Source organism: Astyanax mexicanus, chromosome 2 (assembly GCF_023375975.1).
Source record: "Astyanax mexicanus isolate ESR-SI-001 chromosome 2, AstMex3_surface, whole genome shotgun sequence".
Taxonomy (NCBI): domain Eukaryota; kingdom Metazoa; phylum Chordata; class Actinopteri; order Characiformes; family Acestrorhamphidae; genus Astyanax; species Astyanax mexicanus.
Genome location: NC_064409.1, coordinates 77662826 through 77670087, shown reverse-complemented (window position 1 = coordinate 77670087; position 7262 = coordinate 77662826). Strand labels below are relative to the sequence as shown.

Sequence of the window (7262 nt, the reverse complement as noted above, 5' to 3'; positions counted from 1 at the left end):
ATGAAATTACAGTTATGCTTTTTTATATATAATAACATAATACATCGATGTCTTTCTTATTCATTTCTACATTGTAAAGTAATACTAAAGCCATCCAGAATATATAGGAACATAAAAAAAATGTTAAATGAACAAGAATATGTTTTATATTATAAATTCTTCAAAGTAGCACCTCTTGTGTAGATTAGACAGTTTTGACCATCTTGGCTGCATTTTCTCAGTCAGTTTTATGAGGTAGAGTCACCTGGAATTCAGGCTTTCAGTTAACAGCTGTGCTGAACTCATCAAGAGTTAATTACTTGAATTTCTTGTCTCTTAATAAAGTGTTTGAGAGCATCAGTTAAAGTAAAGTAGTGAAGAGGTAGAGTTACAGGTATACAGTGAATAGTGAATATTTGAGTAATGTCCTAATCCAGGTTATGAGAAGCAACAACTAGTTAAGTAAGTAGAAAAAAAAAACATTTCAAGAACTCAAGTAGGTAAGTATCCTCAAGTGCAGTCACTAAGACCATCAAAAACATTATGATGATGATGAAACTGGCTCTCATCAGGACTGCCCGAGGAAAGGAAGAGCAAGAGCTCTATCTTACACGTTGTGCAAGGCAAGTAGCAATGCTCATTGCTATATTACACCTTGCGAACTGTCTGTTTTCATACCTTAAATGATGGAAAGGTGATTTCAGGGTGATTATTTCAGGCAGTTGTTATAGGGTTATTTAGTGGTTGCAATGTTGATGCTAGGTGGTTTCTATGGAGTTTCAATGGCATTTCAGATGGTTGCTATGGTGTCTCAGGTGCTCGGCAAGTTGTTGGTTGGGTGCTACTTGTAAAATGCACAGATGTGAATCAAATACTTTATTAAATAAATTAGGGATACAATGAATAGTCAAAGCAAGCAGGTTCAATAACGGTAAAGAGTCGCCAAAGAGAATAAACATACCATAAACGAATAGCAGTATAAAGGTTATACACAAAAATCAAATTCGACAAGGTACAGAAACAGGGTGGTAACAGGATGGCAAAAATCAGGAAATGAGATAACGCTTTGTAAAGAGGATAACTTACAAGTGAAGGTGTATTTACGGGGAGGTGAACAGGTGTGACCAATATTCTGGTGATTTGCTTCCTGATAGTGTTGTGTGCAGAGTCAGTGTGTGATCGCATGAGGGAGTGAGGTCAGTGTGAGGTGCATTCTGGGTATTGTAGGCCAAAGACTGGAGATCACAGGTAGAGCTGAGTGTAGGAGAGACAGAGCCACCTTCAGCTCCAGACATGAAAATAAGAGGGGTGGCAAAACTTTTTATATGGAGAAAAAATCTGCAAAAATAATTTTATATTTAAAAACCATGTAGATATAAATTGGGTAATGATACAATTGCACAACTAAGTGTAACTACTGTCTGCTCTTGTGAGCCTATGAAATGTAGTAAAATAAAAAAAAATAAAAACGAAGGCGGATGTAGGGCCCTCGCACAACGGCGCAAATCTTACAGGGCCAAACAGAGAAATCAGTTAAAGTGGGACCCATATGTGATTTCTCACGAAATGTACAGTTAATCACATTTACCTTTTGGCAAACTCAGGAACTCATGTAATGCCTACTTCTTTCTGCAGTAAACAAGATATCTTTCAAGATGGATGACTTCTGGTTGGGTGGAACTAATGCAATTCAATGGCTAATACGTACTGCATCATAATATCTATGTTCCGACCGGAATTCAATAATATTGGAGAACAGCAAATTTATTAGCTGAACAAAATAGGGGGCACTGTAGAGTCCTCTAGCTACATGTTAGAAAATTGTCAAAATGTTTTGAAACCATTTTGAGGTCTTGGTGAGACTCTTTGTGCATTTTTGAAATAATAAAAAGGGACTAAAAGCCTAGGTGGCGCTATAGAACTGACGAAATACAAATATACTAAGTTCTAATTTCAGATCAAAGGACAGCGTAAAACAAGGAAGCCTGTGAAGTATCATGAGTTTTCATCTATTGTAACCACTTCAAAACACCTAGCTTTACCTAGATGTTTCCACTTCCTGTTTCGATGGGCTTCTCAAGCAATTCAACTATTCCTTCAGAATTTATCATCAGATATATTTGATTTATCAAATGTATTGCTTGCAAATAACAATATTTTTATTTGACAAATTCCCTAGGAGGAGTTTGTCAAAGTATGCAAAAAATATGTGTGAAATGCACATATTTCAAAATGATCAACTTCCTGTTGGGCGGAGTCAGTCATACCAATACTGATGACATGTGCAATGATATCTCTTATGTTTCTGCCAAGTTTCATGAATTTCTAAGTAGCTGTGTTCTGACCATGCTCATGTTTCCATTTGGTCTAGTGTTGCGTCTCCAATAAAATTAACGGACTGCCATTATGCCATTGTTTCAGCTATCGATTATTTCTTCGCAATTTATCACCATGTCTCCATGTCTGGAGTCTATTGAGATCCACTTTTGAGGTAATCTGACAAAACCTTTAGGAGGAGTTCGTGAAAAATGTGTGAAAAACGTGTAAAAAATGCGCCTTCGGTGCTCAGGCCCTAATAAACACCATGTTAACACCATCAGTGTTACACCATCTCCAGTGCTTTATCATACAGGAGCATCTCAGATTGAAGTCTCAGATGTTTTCTTCTGATTGGTTCCATGGTTTCCTTGCTCTTAGTGTTTCTTGCTCAGGGTGTTTTCCAGAGGCCACGCCCGACCAGATCATCCTGTAAAGAGGAGAATGATACCAACAGTAAGATACAGTAGATCCGTATTACAGCACAGAACAGCTGAAATCTAGAAAAAGGTGAATGATGCTATAAAAAGCAGACTTTAATCTCTGCGTTCGCTCCTTCCTGCTGGAAACACACTTAGCCGCCCATTCTCTGATTCTCTGAAGATAATAGACTCTTGTCAAAGCCAATCAATAAGTCATTTTACGCTTTTGCTTTATGAACGGCTACAAAAGCACATCCACTCTTTTCTCTTCCCCAGCCTCAGGCCGGTCGCTCAGGGTGGGTCATCACCCCGTCAGAGACACTGATCACTAAAAGCTATAGAGGAGAGTGTGGAGTGTACAGGGGGTAAACTCTGGTTTATCTTATAGGAAGACGCTCTTAACATCCTTTAATTCTCCCAAAAATCATCAGTGCCTCTTATAATCTGTTGCTCCTTATGTATAAACTCTACCAGTCAGGTATTAAGGAGCAGTAAAGCTACTCTGCTGAAGTACAGAGTTATACAGGAGTTTCAGTAAAATTTCTCCAGCACCAATACTGGAGCAGTATTAGCATTAGCCGCTAACCAGTGCTAGCTCTTTCATCATTCATAGATGAATATTATCAGCCTGTAGCCTCCTGCTAACCCCTGCCAGCACTGCTGGAGCTGTATTAGCATTAGCCACCAACCGCACTAAGAACTAGCACTTTCGCTGTTCAGTGGTGAGTATATCAGACTGTAGCATGTGTGTTTACCATGTTAAAACAAGCTACGTGGAAAGAGCCGCTAGCTAATATCTCCCTGGCTTACCAGAACACTCAGGGTTCCTCAGTGTAGCACTGTCAGGCGACATTAGTCGCTAAGCGTGGCTAGATTAATAGAATGGATTATCACAGGAGGACCATTAGGAACCTCTACAACTCTCTGTATGCTGACTTAAATACCATAATACCAAATACCACCCAGAATGCAAACCAGCCAAAAGCCAATAGTTGAGTAATATTTGGAAATATCCAATTTGACATAAAACAGAACTTCTGTAAGTTTGGCTTAATAAATACAGATCTGGGGAAAAAAGACCACTTAAAAATGATGAGTTTCTTTGATTTTACCGAATTGAAAACCTCTGGAATATAATCAAGAGGAAGATGGATGATCACAAGCCATCAAACCACCAAACTGAACTGCTTGAATTTGTGCACCAGGAGTAAAGCAGCATAAAGTTATCCAAAAGCAGTGTGTAAGACTGGTGGAGGAGAACATGATGCCAAGATGCATGAAAAAAACTGTGATTAAAAAACAGGTTTATTCCACCAAATATTGATTTCTGAACTCTTAAAACTTTATGAATATGAACTTGGTTTTTTTTTTTGCGTTATTTGAGGTCTGAAAGTTCTGCATCTTTTTTTTTTTTTAGCCAAATAAATGCTCTAAATGACAATATTTTTATTTGAAATTTGGGAGAAATGCTGTCTGTAGTTTATAGAATAAAATAAAAAAGTTAATTTTACTCAAACATATACCTAAAAGTAGCTAAATCAAAGAAACTGATTCAGAAACTGAAGTGATCTCTTGTTTGCTGAGTTTGTGATTGGTCAGTGTTGCGGGTTTGAGGGTCTGAGGGTCAAGTCATTTACATTCTACACTCAGTGAGATACACACTGAGGAGCCGATCAGCGGGAAAGGCCGAGCTCACCTCCAGATAACCTGCAGACAGCTGGAGCATCCTTTCACCGCTCCGGACCAGCCTCCAGCCTCCAGCCTCCAGCCTCCTGAAACCCAGAGAAACATCAGCAAATGAGAAGAACATCGATCCAAACAGCACAGGCCAATACAGATATATGTATTTATATATAACAGCAGCTGGAAATGAACACACTGAAAACAGTCATTCATCTGTTTAAAACTACAGGAAACATGTTTTAATCTCTGTGTTATGATGAAATTAGTCAAAGTGATGATGAGTGATGAAAGTTTAAGTCATATATTACAGCTATTTATCAAGCTTTTTACAGTTTTAAAAGCTATTTAACATTAGAGTTTATACAGATCCAGTTTAGAAGCTAGTTTAAATTAGCGTAGCATATTAAAGCATGAGATTATAAGCGAAGGCTCGGTTTGTTTACCTTGTGGAACGAAGGCCTTTATATATGTGGCCACTGCCATCCTCTCAGCACTGAGGTCAATGGTCAGCTGGCGTCATTTAGAGGTCATGTTGGGGGATCTTTAGAGGACTAAGAGATGGCCACGCGACCAGAAGTGGGAAGAAAGAGCAAAAAACAGCAAGCAGAGAAAAAACAAATTCTCCCTCCAAAAACACAGAATTATTAACTACTTATTCTATATTATTCTATATATCTATATCTCAGTACAGTACATTACATGGCATATGTTACTCTTTGCCAATGCATTCATATCGCAAAAGTTTGAGCACCATATCAAGTCCTTTGGCCAAAATTGGCTTGTAAAGTCTTTAAGTTGAGAAATGTCCCTTGGGATTCTTTTAGAACAGCTGCGTCTTTAAGGAGAACTAATAAAAGACAGTTTTCCTGTTGTAGAATCCATCATCTCTTCAGCTTTTTCCACGTAACAAATCACTCAGCCTCGCTGGTATTTTGTGGAATCCATTCTTTCCACAATTCCAGAGCATGATGCATCCGCCCCCATGCTTCACAGCTGGCAATATGTTCTTTCCGTGAACAAAAACAAATCTATACCGTAATACTGTAGACTTAATCAGCCAGTAGACTCTTTTTAAAGTGTTTATGAGTTACTTAGTTACTACTCGTCTTGTAGTACACTGAAAATAAGTTTCTTGACCTACTAAATTTTATTTTGACTTCCACAGTTCCCCTGAATTGCCATTTCAAGCTGAAAATGCATGAATGTCTTCCTTTCTCTGCTTTGGGGCTAATAATTACATTTGTTTTCAGCTCTTTAAACACTTTAGAAAGCAATTGTTAAAGCTTTGTATAACAATTGCAAACAAAAAAAGAAAAATACAAAACACATAATGTGCCCTATGGTCAACGGTGCCCAAACTTTTCCATTAGACAGTGGACGGAATTACTTACAACCTTAATTAAGGCTAATAAGAATCTTACTTACTCACTCACTTACTGATACATTAAATTACTGCCAAATGGATAAATAAGCTAAAATAATATAATTAATTTCCAAAAAATTCCACAATAAAACAATATATAAACAACTACTACTAAAGTAATAATTCTAATATGTCAGTCCCATGCACTTCCTATGCACAGTTTATAAAATGTATACAATTATATAGTGAAATTTCTCAACTTATAAACTTATAAAGACATGTAATATTAATTATTGAAGTTATTTTATATAAATATATATTTTTTACAAATATACAAACCATCATGATTTGTAAAATTTATGAACATTTATGTAAACTTTATACTTGATTTAAATCATTAATTTAAATTACATGGCTTTATAACGTGTTACTGAAAACAAGAAGCGCTCTGAAACAGTAATTGTTTTTTCGTTCAAAATTTTTTATTTTATCATCAACCAAGAAGCAGATTAAAGGGCTTACACAAGCTTAGGATGGATCTACTCAACAGAAATTAATTCATTAATTCATAAAAGTTTTATTTTATTTTTTTTTAATCCACCACAGTGAATTAATTTAAATCATTTGTTTAAATTTTACGAGACATTTGTAAAGAGTAATAGGGATCGCAGAAACAACAATCAGATAATACAGTGGTCAGGAAATGGTTAAAAATCTAAGTTGGGTCTACAATGCAGGGTGAATTTTACATTATAATTGATCTTAACAATTATTAAAGTTTAGTAATTTATATAATCATTAATAGATCAGCGGTGGTTTGCACATTTCCCTTAATCTAAAACACCTCAATCAGAACTGAATCATAAACCACCGCTGTAGAGTTATTTCTAATATTACAAAATCACATTAGAATACATGTGGAAATCGATACAAACATGCTTGCAGAAGTATTCAAACCCTGGGAATTGCAGCAAAGTTATAGTATGAAATAATGCTATTTTATAGTGATTCAGACTATGAAGGAACACATTAGGAATCATGTAGTAACTTAAAAGTGTTAAACAAACCAAAATACCCATTTAGATGGTTAACTTGTGGTTTCTGAGGCTGGTAACTCTAAACATGAACTTATCCTGCACAACAGAGGAAACTCTTGCTCTTCCTTTCCTTAGGCGATCCTGATTAGTGCCAGTTCCATCATCTGATTTTTTTGATGGACTTTTTTTTTATTCCTTTACTTGGTTGAGTAGTTTTTTGCCAGAATATGGATAGGAATATAACTTAAATATGCTCTCAAAAATATTAAGAGGCAAGAAACTCAAGTAATTAACTCTTGATAAGTTCAGCACAGCTGTTAACTGAAAGCCTGAATTCCACCTGACACTACTTCTTAAAACTCACTGAGAAAATTTAATACCAAAAAGGCTCAAATATCTCGCTAATAATCACAAAAGAAGCGTGCTTATTAAATACAGCCGTGTCTGTTTCCCACAATTCAG

The 7262-nt window shown here is 36.2% G+C and overlaps 1 long non-coding RNA gene across 1 annotated transcript; it reads right to left on the bottom strand.

The window, feature by feature from the left end:
* Nucleotides 1–223: 223 nt before the first annotated feature.
* On the bottom strand, nucleotides 224–4483 carry LOC125799078 (uncharacterized). The gene is made up of 2 exons (XR_007437921.1): nucleotides 4414–4483; nucleotides 224–2725 (listed from the first exon to the last, which is right to left on the bottom strand). It is a non-coding gene; the product is annotated as an uncharacterized LOC125799078 (long non-coding RNA).
* Between the last annotated feature and the right edge of the window lie 2779 nt (nucleotides 4484–7262).